A 9251-nucleotide genomic window follows, 5' to 3' on the forward strand; every position below is an offset into this window, starting at 1 on the left:
TGACATACATATACCACAGTATGCTAAGCCATTCCCCAATTGAAGGACATTTACTTTATTTCCAATTCTTTGCCACCACAAACAGGGCTGCTATAAATGTTTTTGTACAAGTAATGTTTTTACCCTTTTTCCTTATCTCTTCAGGGTATAGACCCAGTAATGGTATTGCTGGGTCAAAGGGAATGCACATTTTTGTTGCCCTTTGGGCATAGTTCCAAATAGCTCTCCAGAAGGGTTGGATGAGTTCACAGCTCCACCAACAGTGTAATAGTGTCCCAGATTTCCCACATCCCTTCCAACAATGATCATTATCCTTCCTGGTCATACTGGCCAATCTGAGAGGTTTGAGGTGGTACCTCAGAGAAGCTTTAATTTGCATTATTCTAATAATTAATGATTTAGAACATTTTTTCATATGATTATGGATTACTTGGATCTCCTCATCTGTAAATTGCCTTTGCAAATCCTTTGACCATTTGTCAATTGAGGAATGGCATTTTAGTTTAAAAATATGACTCAGTTCTCTGTATATTTTAGAAATGAGTACTTTGTCAGAATCATTAGTTATAAAGATTGTTTCCCAGTTTACTACATTTCTTTTGATCTTGGTTACATTGGTTTTATCTGTGCAAAAGCTTTTTAATTTAATGTAATCGAAATCATCTAATTGGTTTTTGGTGATATTCTTCAACTCTTCTTTAGTCATAAACTATTCCCCTTTCCATAGTTCTGACAGGTAGACTTCTTGATCTTGATTTTCTAATTTGCTTATAGTATTGTTTTTTATGTCTATGTCCTGTAACCATTTGGATCTTATCTTGGCAAAGGGTGTGAGGTGTTGGTCTAACCTAATTTTCTTCCATACTAACTTCCAATTTTCCCAGCAATTTTTATCAAAGAGGCAGTTTTTATCCCAATGGCCAGACTCTTTGGGTTTATCAAAAAGCAGATTACTATAATCATCTCCTGCTTTTACACCTAGTCTATTCCACTGGCCCACCACTCTATTTCTTAGCCAATACCAACCAGTTTTTTTAATTAAATTTTTATAAAAGACATTATTTGAGTTTTACAGTTTTCCCCCAATCTTGCTTCCCTCCCCCCACCCCCACCCCACAGATAGCACTCTGTCAGTCTTTACTTTGTTTCCATGTTGTACCTCGATCCAAATTGGGTGTGATGAGAGAGAAATCATATCCTTAAAGAGAACAGAATAATTCTCAGAGGTAACCAGATCAAACCATAAGACATCTGGGTTTTTTTTTTCTTTTTCTGAATTAAAGGGAATAGTCCTTGTACTTTATTCAAACTCCACAGCTCCTTATCTGGATACAGATGGTACTCTCCTTTGCAGACAGCCAAAAATTGTTCCCAATTGTTGCACTGATGGAATGAGCAAGTCCTTCAAGGTTGAACATCACTCCCATGTTGCTGTTAGGGTATACAGTGTTTTTCTGGTTCTGCTCATCTCACTAAGCATCAGTTCATGCAAATCCCTCCAGGTTTCCTTGAAATCCCGTCCCTCCTGGTTTCTAATAGAACAACAGTGTTCCATGACATACATATACCACAGTTTGCCAAACCATTCCCCAACTGAAGGACATTTACTGGATTTCCAATTATTTGCTACCAACCAGTTTTGATGACTGATGCTTTATAATATAATTTTAGATTGGGTAGGGCTAAGTCACCTTCTTTTGCACTTTTTTTTCATTAAACTCTTGGCAGTTCTTGACTTTTCATTTCACCATATGAATTTACTTACATTTTTTTCTAACTCATTAAAGTAATTTTTTGGAATTTTGATTGGTAGGGCACTAAACAGATAGTTTAGTTTTGGTAGAATTGTCATTTTTATTATAACAGCTCTCCCTATCCATGAGCAGTTGATATTTGCCCAGTTATTTAAATCTAATTTAATTTGTGTGAGAAGTGTTTTATAATTGTTTTCAAAAAGATTCTGAGTCGGTCATGCCAAATAGACTCCCAAATATTTTATATTGTCTGAGATTACTTTGAATGGGATTTCTCTTTCTAGCTCTTCCTGCTGTTTCTTGCTAGATATATATAGAGAATATTTGAGGATTTATGAAGGTTTATTTTATAACCTGCAACTTTGCTAAAATTGCTAATTGTTTCCAGTAGTTTTTTAGATGATTTCTTGGGATTCTCTAGGTAGATCATCATGTCATCTGCAAAGAGTGAGAGTTTTGTCTCTTCTTTCCCAATTCTAATTACTTTAATTTCTTGTTCTTCTCTAATTGCTGATGCTTACATTTCAAATACAATATTGAATAGTAGTGGTGATAATGGGCACCCTTGTTTCACCCCTGATCTTATTGGGAATGCCTTTAGCCTTTCCCCATTGAGTATAATTCATGTTGATGGTTTCAGATAGATTCTGCTAATTATTTTAAGGAACAGTCCATTTATTCCTACACTCTCTAGTATTTTAATAGGAATGGATGCTGTATTTTGTCAAAAGCTTTTTCAGCAACTATTGATATGATCATATGATTTCTGATAGGTTTGTTGTTGATATAATTGAGTATACCAACAGTTTTCCTAATATTGAACCAACCCTGCATTCCTGGAATAAATCCTACTTGATCAAAATGTATTATCCTAGTGATGACTTGTTGTAATCATTTTGCTAAGATTTTATTTAGGTTATTTGCATTTATATTCATCAGGGAGATAGGTCTATAATTTTATTTCTGTGTTTTAACTCTTCCTGGTTTAGGTAACAGTACCATATTGGTTTCATAGAAAGAATTAGTCAGAGTTCCATCTTACCCTATTTTTCCAAAGAGTTTATATAGGATGGGAACCAATTGTTTCTTAAATGTTTGGTAGAATTCACTTGTGAATCCATCAGGCCCTGGAGATTTTTTTAAGGGAGTTCAGTAATGGTTTGTTGAATGTCTTTTTCTGAGATAGGGTTGTTTAGGTATTTAATCTCTTCTTCATTTAACCTGGGCAACTTATATTTTTGTAAATATTCATCCATTTCACTTAGATTATCATATTTATTGGCATAGAGTTGGGCAAAATAATTTTGAATTATTACTTTAATTTCCTCCTCATTGGAGGTGAGTTCACCTTTTTCATTTATGATTCTAGCAATTTTGTTTTCTTCTTTCTTTTTTTTTAATCAAATTGACCAGAGGTTTATCAATTTTATTGGTTTTTTCATAATACCAACTTTTGGTTTTATTTATTAATTCAATAGTTTTTTTGCTTTCAATTATATTAATTTCTCCTTTAATTTTTTAGAATTTCTAATTTGGTACTTAATTGGGGATTTTTGATTTGTTCTTTCTCTAATTTCTTCAGTTCCATTATTAGTTCATTGATTTCCTCTTTCTCTAATTTATTCATATAAGCATTTAGAGCTATAATATATCCCCTGAGAGTTGCTTTGAATGAATGCCATAGGTTTTGGTATGTTGTTTCATCATTATCATTATCTAAGATAAAATGGTTAATTCTTTCTATAATTTGTTTGTTGGTCCACTCATTTTGTAAAATGAGGTTATTCAGTTTCCAATTTGTTCTGGTTCTGTATCTCCTTGGCCCAGTATTGCATATGACTGTTATTGCATAGTGATCTGAGAAAGATTTATTCACTATTTCTGTCTTTCTGCAGTTGATCATTAGGTTTTTATGTCCTAGTACATGGTCAATTTTTGTATAAGTTCCATGTACTGCAGAGAAAAAAGTATATTCCTTTCTATGCCCATTCAGTTTCCTCCATCAATCTACCATATCTAATTTTTCTAACAATCTATTTACCTCCCTAATTTCTTTCTTGTTTGTTTTATGATTTGATTTATCTAGATCTGTTAGTGGGAGACTGAGGTCTCCTAATAGTTGAGTTTTGCTGTCTGTGTCTTCCTGTAATTCTTTCAGCTTCTCCTCTAAGAATTTGGATGCTGTCCCACTGGGTGCATATATATTCAATATTGAAATGACTTTATTGTCTATGGTACCTTTTAGGAGGATATAGTTTTCTTCCTTATCTCTTTTAACACTATCTATTTTTGCTGCTGCTTTGTCTGAGATAAGGTTTGCTACCCCTGCTTTTTTTACTTCAGCTGAAGCAAAATATATTTTGCTCCAACCTCTTACTTTTACTCTGTATGTATCTCTCTGCTTCAAATGAGTTTCTTGTAAGCAGCATATTGTAGGATTCCGGTTTTTAATCCACTCTGCTATTTGCTTATGTTTTAAGTGAGAGTTCATCCCATTCACATTTAAATTTATGATTACTAATTCTTTATTGCCCTCTGTGCTATCTTCCCTCTGTTCCTATTTTCCCTCCCTTTCCTCCCCTTTTATCCATATTCCCCAGTGTTTTGTTTCTGAAAAACACCCCCTTCAGTGTGTTTGCCCTCCTATATCTCACCCTCCCCTTTCTTTCCCCTTTCCCTTTTTCCCTTTTCCCTTCCCTTCCTTTTATTCTTTCCCCTTATTTCCCCCTTTTAATACTTGAAAGGTTAGATGTTTTATAGGTTAACTGAGTATGTGTAGGTTGACTTTAAGCCAAGTCTGATGAGAAGAAGGTTCAGGTGTTTCTCCTCTCCTCCATTCTTCCCCAGTATTACCATAGGTTTTTTTTACCTCTTAGTTGAATGAGATTTACCCCATTTAATCCCCTCCCTCCTCCCATCTCTTTCCTGTCCTCCTTTTAAGGGCGGTAGTGTATTTTTTTTTTTAGATCATTCTATCTAAGTCATAGAAAATTCTGAGTGTCGGTCCCTTCTAGTTCTGTATATTCTATCGAATAGAGTCAAAATTCCTGAGAGTTATTAGTCTTTATCCCAAATGGGGTTAAAGCCAGTTACATCCCATTAGATAGCAGTCTCATGGATAGGTCATGAATGTCCATTATTTCTGGCAAAGTGTATTCTCTCCGTTAGAGTTACATTCCTCAAAGTTTATGAGAATCTTTTTTTTTACCCCCATACTGAGATATAGCTAGTTTCAACTAACTTACTGGATTGCATTTTTTTCTTTTACCACCCCCCTTTTTTACCTTTTTATGTGTCTCTTGAACCTCCTGTTTGATGTCCAAATTTTCTCTTTAGCTCTGGTCTTTTCATCAGAAATTTTTGGAATTCTTCCATTTTTTTAAATGTCCATCTTTTTCGCTGGAAGAGAAGGCTCAGCTTTTCCAGAAAGTAGATTCTTTGCTGCTTTCCAAGCTCCTGTGCTTTTTGAAATATCTCGTTTCAGGCCCTTTGATCCCTTAATGTTGATGCAGCCATGTCCTGCATGATCCTTACTGTGGCTCCTTGATATTTAAATTGTTTCTTTTTGGCTGCTTGCAGGATTTTCTCTTTCATCTGGTAGTTCTGGAGTTTGGCCACAACATTCCTTGGTGTTTTCATTTTAGGATCTATTTCTGGTGGGGATTGATATACTCTTTCAATAACTACTTTGCCCTCCAATTCCATGATATCAGGGCAGTTTTCCATCACTAGATCCTGTAATATTAAGTCCAGGCTTTTTTTCTCTTCAATGTGTTCAGGAAGTGCTATAATTTTCAGGTTGCTCCTCCTCTATCTATTCTCAAGGTCAGTGGTTTTGTTGATGAGGTATTTTACATTTGCTTCTATTTTTTCTATTTTTGATTTTGTTTAACTGACTCTTGCTGTCTTGTGGAGTCATTAGTTTCTGTGGACTCCATTATTTTTTGTGGGGAGGAGTTTTCTTCATTATTTTTTTTGCAACTCCTTTTCCAATTGGTCAATTCTACTTTTGAAAGAGCTTTCCATTTGACCAATTGAGGTTTTGAGAGAATTAATTTCTTTTTGCATTTGCTCATTTGAGGATCTGAGAGAATTATTCTCATTTTGTAATTGTCCAATTGATGATCTGAGAGATTTATTCTCCTTTTGTGTTTGTCCAATTGTACTTTCTAAGGTTTTGTTTTCTTGTTGCAAGGTATTAATTGTCTCTCCCAAATTTTTAAGCTCCTTCCTTATTTCTTTGAGGAAGTCTTTCTGTGCTGGAGACCAGATTGTATTCTCCTCAGAGGTTCCAGGTCTCTCTGAGTTGGGGTCTTTCCCTTCCAGAAATTAGTTGTGGGGGGAGGCTGGTTCACCTTGGCTTGGGATTGCTAAAGTCTTTACTGAGTGCAGTTTCACTGTCTGGCCAGTAGGAGGTGCTGGCTGCCCTCTCTGGAGTGTTTGTGACCTGGGTTGAGAGGCCTTCTCCATTTGCCCAAAGGGAGGAGTTGGAACTATTGAATTCTTTTGCCTTCAATCAATGGTGGACTTTACCCTGGCCTGAGGTCATTCCTCAGCTTGGCTTGTTCTTCCACTCACACACCTGGGCCTGAGGCAGAAGTAGTTTGGAATTGTTTGTTTTGCAGGAGGCCTCAGTGCAATGGAGGCATGGACTCAGAGTTTCTCCGACCAGAGGAGCCCAGCGATGGTGTCTGCCGCTCTCCTGTACCTGACCTCTCCCGGCAGCCCTGTCCCCAAGCTCCAGGGGGACAGCACCAACACCAGCACCTCTGCTTCCTCAAGGACCCAAGCCCCTTTTGTCCAGCCCCTCTGCAGATCCGGCAGGTCCCACTTTCCAGCCCTCAGACTCCCGGTTCCAATTCAGCTGTTAATCTGGGTGATTGGGGCTGATCCTCCCTCTGAGCCCAGGCTCACCTGCCTGAATTCTACCAAAGCTGCAGCAGGAGACAAATCCTGAGATAAATGCTCTTTCTCCTAGCTTTTCTCTCTGGGTTCCATGAGTCAGACTTCCTCTAAGATATTTGTTTCATGTGACAGATGGGGAAGAGATCAGGAGACTCTAGAACTGTGCCTGTCTTCTCTCTGCCATCTTGGCCAGAAGTCCATATTTCTCTTAATGAAAAATAAAATTGCTCTAACTCTTAAAAAATAATAAAGAGTGGTGGATCAATAGAGTAACTTAGAGATCTATTGAAAAGGGAAAACAAAACAAAAGTTAGAGAGCATTGCAAGGTGTAAAATGGATAACTCTAATTACATGAAATTAATAAGTTTTAAAACCAAAAAACCCAATGTAGTCAGGTTTAGAAGGGAAGTAGGAAAATGGGAATAGTCTATATCATAATGATATCAAAATGAGTACAGAATTTAAACATAAAGGACAATACCATAGACCAATTAATTGATCAAGAAATACTAATACCTATTTGATCTCTGGAAAGGGAAGAAATTTTTGACCAAACAAGAAATAGAGAACATTATAAATTGCAAAATGGATGGTTTTGACCATATTAAATTAGAAAGATTTTGTACTAACAAAACCAAAGGAGCCAAAATTAGAAGGAATGCAGAAAGCTGGGAAATAATTTTCATAGCTAGTATTTCTGATAAATGACTCATTCCCCAATTGGTAAATGGTCAAAGTATATGAACAATTTTCAGATGAACAAATTAAACCTATCTATAGTCATATAAAAATGCCCCAAATCATTACTGATTAGAGATGTGCACATTAAAACAACTAAGAGGTAGCACCTCACATTCATTAGATTTCTTAGATGATAAAAAAGGAAAATGTTAAATGTTAGAGAGAATGTGGGACAATTGGAACATTCATACACTGTTGGTGGAGCTGTCTACTCTTCCAGTCAATCTGGAGAGAAATCTGGATCTATGACCAAAGAGCAACAAAACTGATCATACTCTTTGGTCCAGCAATAAAAATACTAGGTCTATATCCAAAATAATTCATAAAAACTGGGAGAAATCTCCTATGTTCACAAATATTTATAGCAGTTGTTTTTGTTGCGGCAAAGAATTAGAAATCGAGAGGATTCTTACCAATTGGGGAATGGTTTAAAAAGTTATGGTAAATGAATGCTATGGAATACAATTATTTTATGAGAACTCATGAATAGTTGGACTTTAGAGAAGCATGGAAAGAATTACATGAAGTCATGCTGAGTGAAGTTAGCAGAACCAAGACAACATTGTACCTATTAACAACAACATTGTGAAATGATCAACTAAAATGGATGCAACTCCTTTCAACAGTTTAGAGATGAAGAACAACCTGAGAGATCTACTAAGGACAACGCCACCCATATCTAGAGGAAAAAAAGCAATACAGAATCCAAATGCAAACTATATTCAATTTTTTAAAATTTCCCTGTTTTTCCTTCCTATCTCATGGTTTTCTTTCTTTTCTCTTAGTTTTAATTTCTCTTTTACACAATATCTAATATCTAAATATGTTAAACCAAAATGTTCATGCACAACTTTTACCAGAGTATTCACCTTCATGAGGAGGGGGAGTGAAGGGATGATAGTAGAAAAATATGAAACTTGCAAATCTGAAAATGGATGAATCTTGAAAAACTACCTTAGTATGTAACTGGAAAAATGAAATAAAATTTCAATTAAAACCAGAACAAAATATGTAATTGGAAAATATTTAAAACTAATTTATAAAAGTGTGTCCTGTTATTTCATAGAGAAGGAAAGACATACAAAGGTAAACACCAGACCTGAGAGGTAGGATTCAATCAAAAGGAAAGAAGCAGGGAGAGTATTCTAGTTGAGTACATTATAGTTTACAAATATATAGAGAAAGCAACAACAATTATTCAACCATTGAATTGATTAAACTAATCAATTAATCAACCAGTACTTAAGATGATATGCAAATTACTGACAATTCATACTATATGTGTTCAGTGGGTTAAATAGATAGAAAAATCTAAACAGAGCATAATGATTGAGCAGAAGGGAAAGTACTGGGAGGGATATCTTGAAAAAAAATAAACATTTGGTCTGAATAGACATAATTAGCAATTCTGGTGCCCTAGACTGGCAGCACAAAAGGCATGTTCCAGGATTCCTTCAGAATAGGGTCAAGCTGAGAAGAACATCTCTTTGAATATGGAAAGGTGATAGGAACATTGAAAGTAATGCACATTCCAAGACCAGGGAGCCCCCCATTCCCCCACCCCTTTTTTTAATCTGTCATGATATTTCTATATTTCGAGGCCATGAAGTTGAATCTTTGAACTTGCTCTGGGAAGCACATATCAACTTGTTAAATTATTCCTTGGGGTAACTGATTCCTACCTGACTGGATTCAGGTCCCTGAAGAATAAACTTTCTTGGTAACAATCAACGACACTAGTTAGTTCATTGTTAACCCAGAGCAGAAGGTTCTATATATCAAGTGGCAGCAAAGAACAATCCTCTGCTGTAGATGGGGAAGGCTAGATATCTACTCTCTGCCTTCCCCAC

At 35.8% G+C, this 9251-nt stretch overlaps 1 long non-coding RNA gene across 1 annotated transcript; it reads right to left on the reverse strand.

Annotated features, from left to right (window-relative positions):
• Positions 1-1184: 1184 nt before the first annotated feature.
• LOC141520172 (uncharacterized) lies at positions 1185-8351 on the reverse strand. The gene is made up of 3 exons (XR_012477554.1): positions 8271-8351; positions 5039-6941; positions 1185-1532 (listed from the first exon to the last, which is right to left on the reverse strand). It is a non-coding gene; the product is annotated as an uncharacterized LOC141520172 (long non-coding RNA).
• Between the last annotated feature and the right edge of the window lie 900 nt (positions 8352-9251).

This window comes from Macrotis lagotis, chromosome 4 (genome assembly GCF_037893015.1).
Source record: "Macrotis lagotis isolate mMagLag1 chromosome 4, bilby.v1.9.chrom.fasta, whole genome shotgun sequence".
NCBI lineage: Eukaryota > Metazoa > Chordata > Mammalia > Peramelemorphia > Peramelidae > Macrotis > Macrotis lagotis.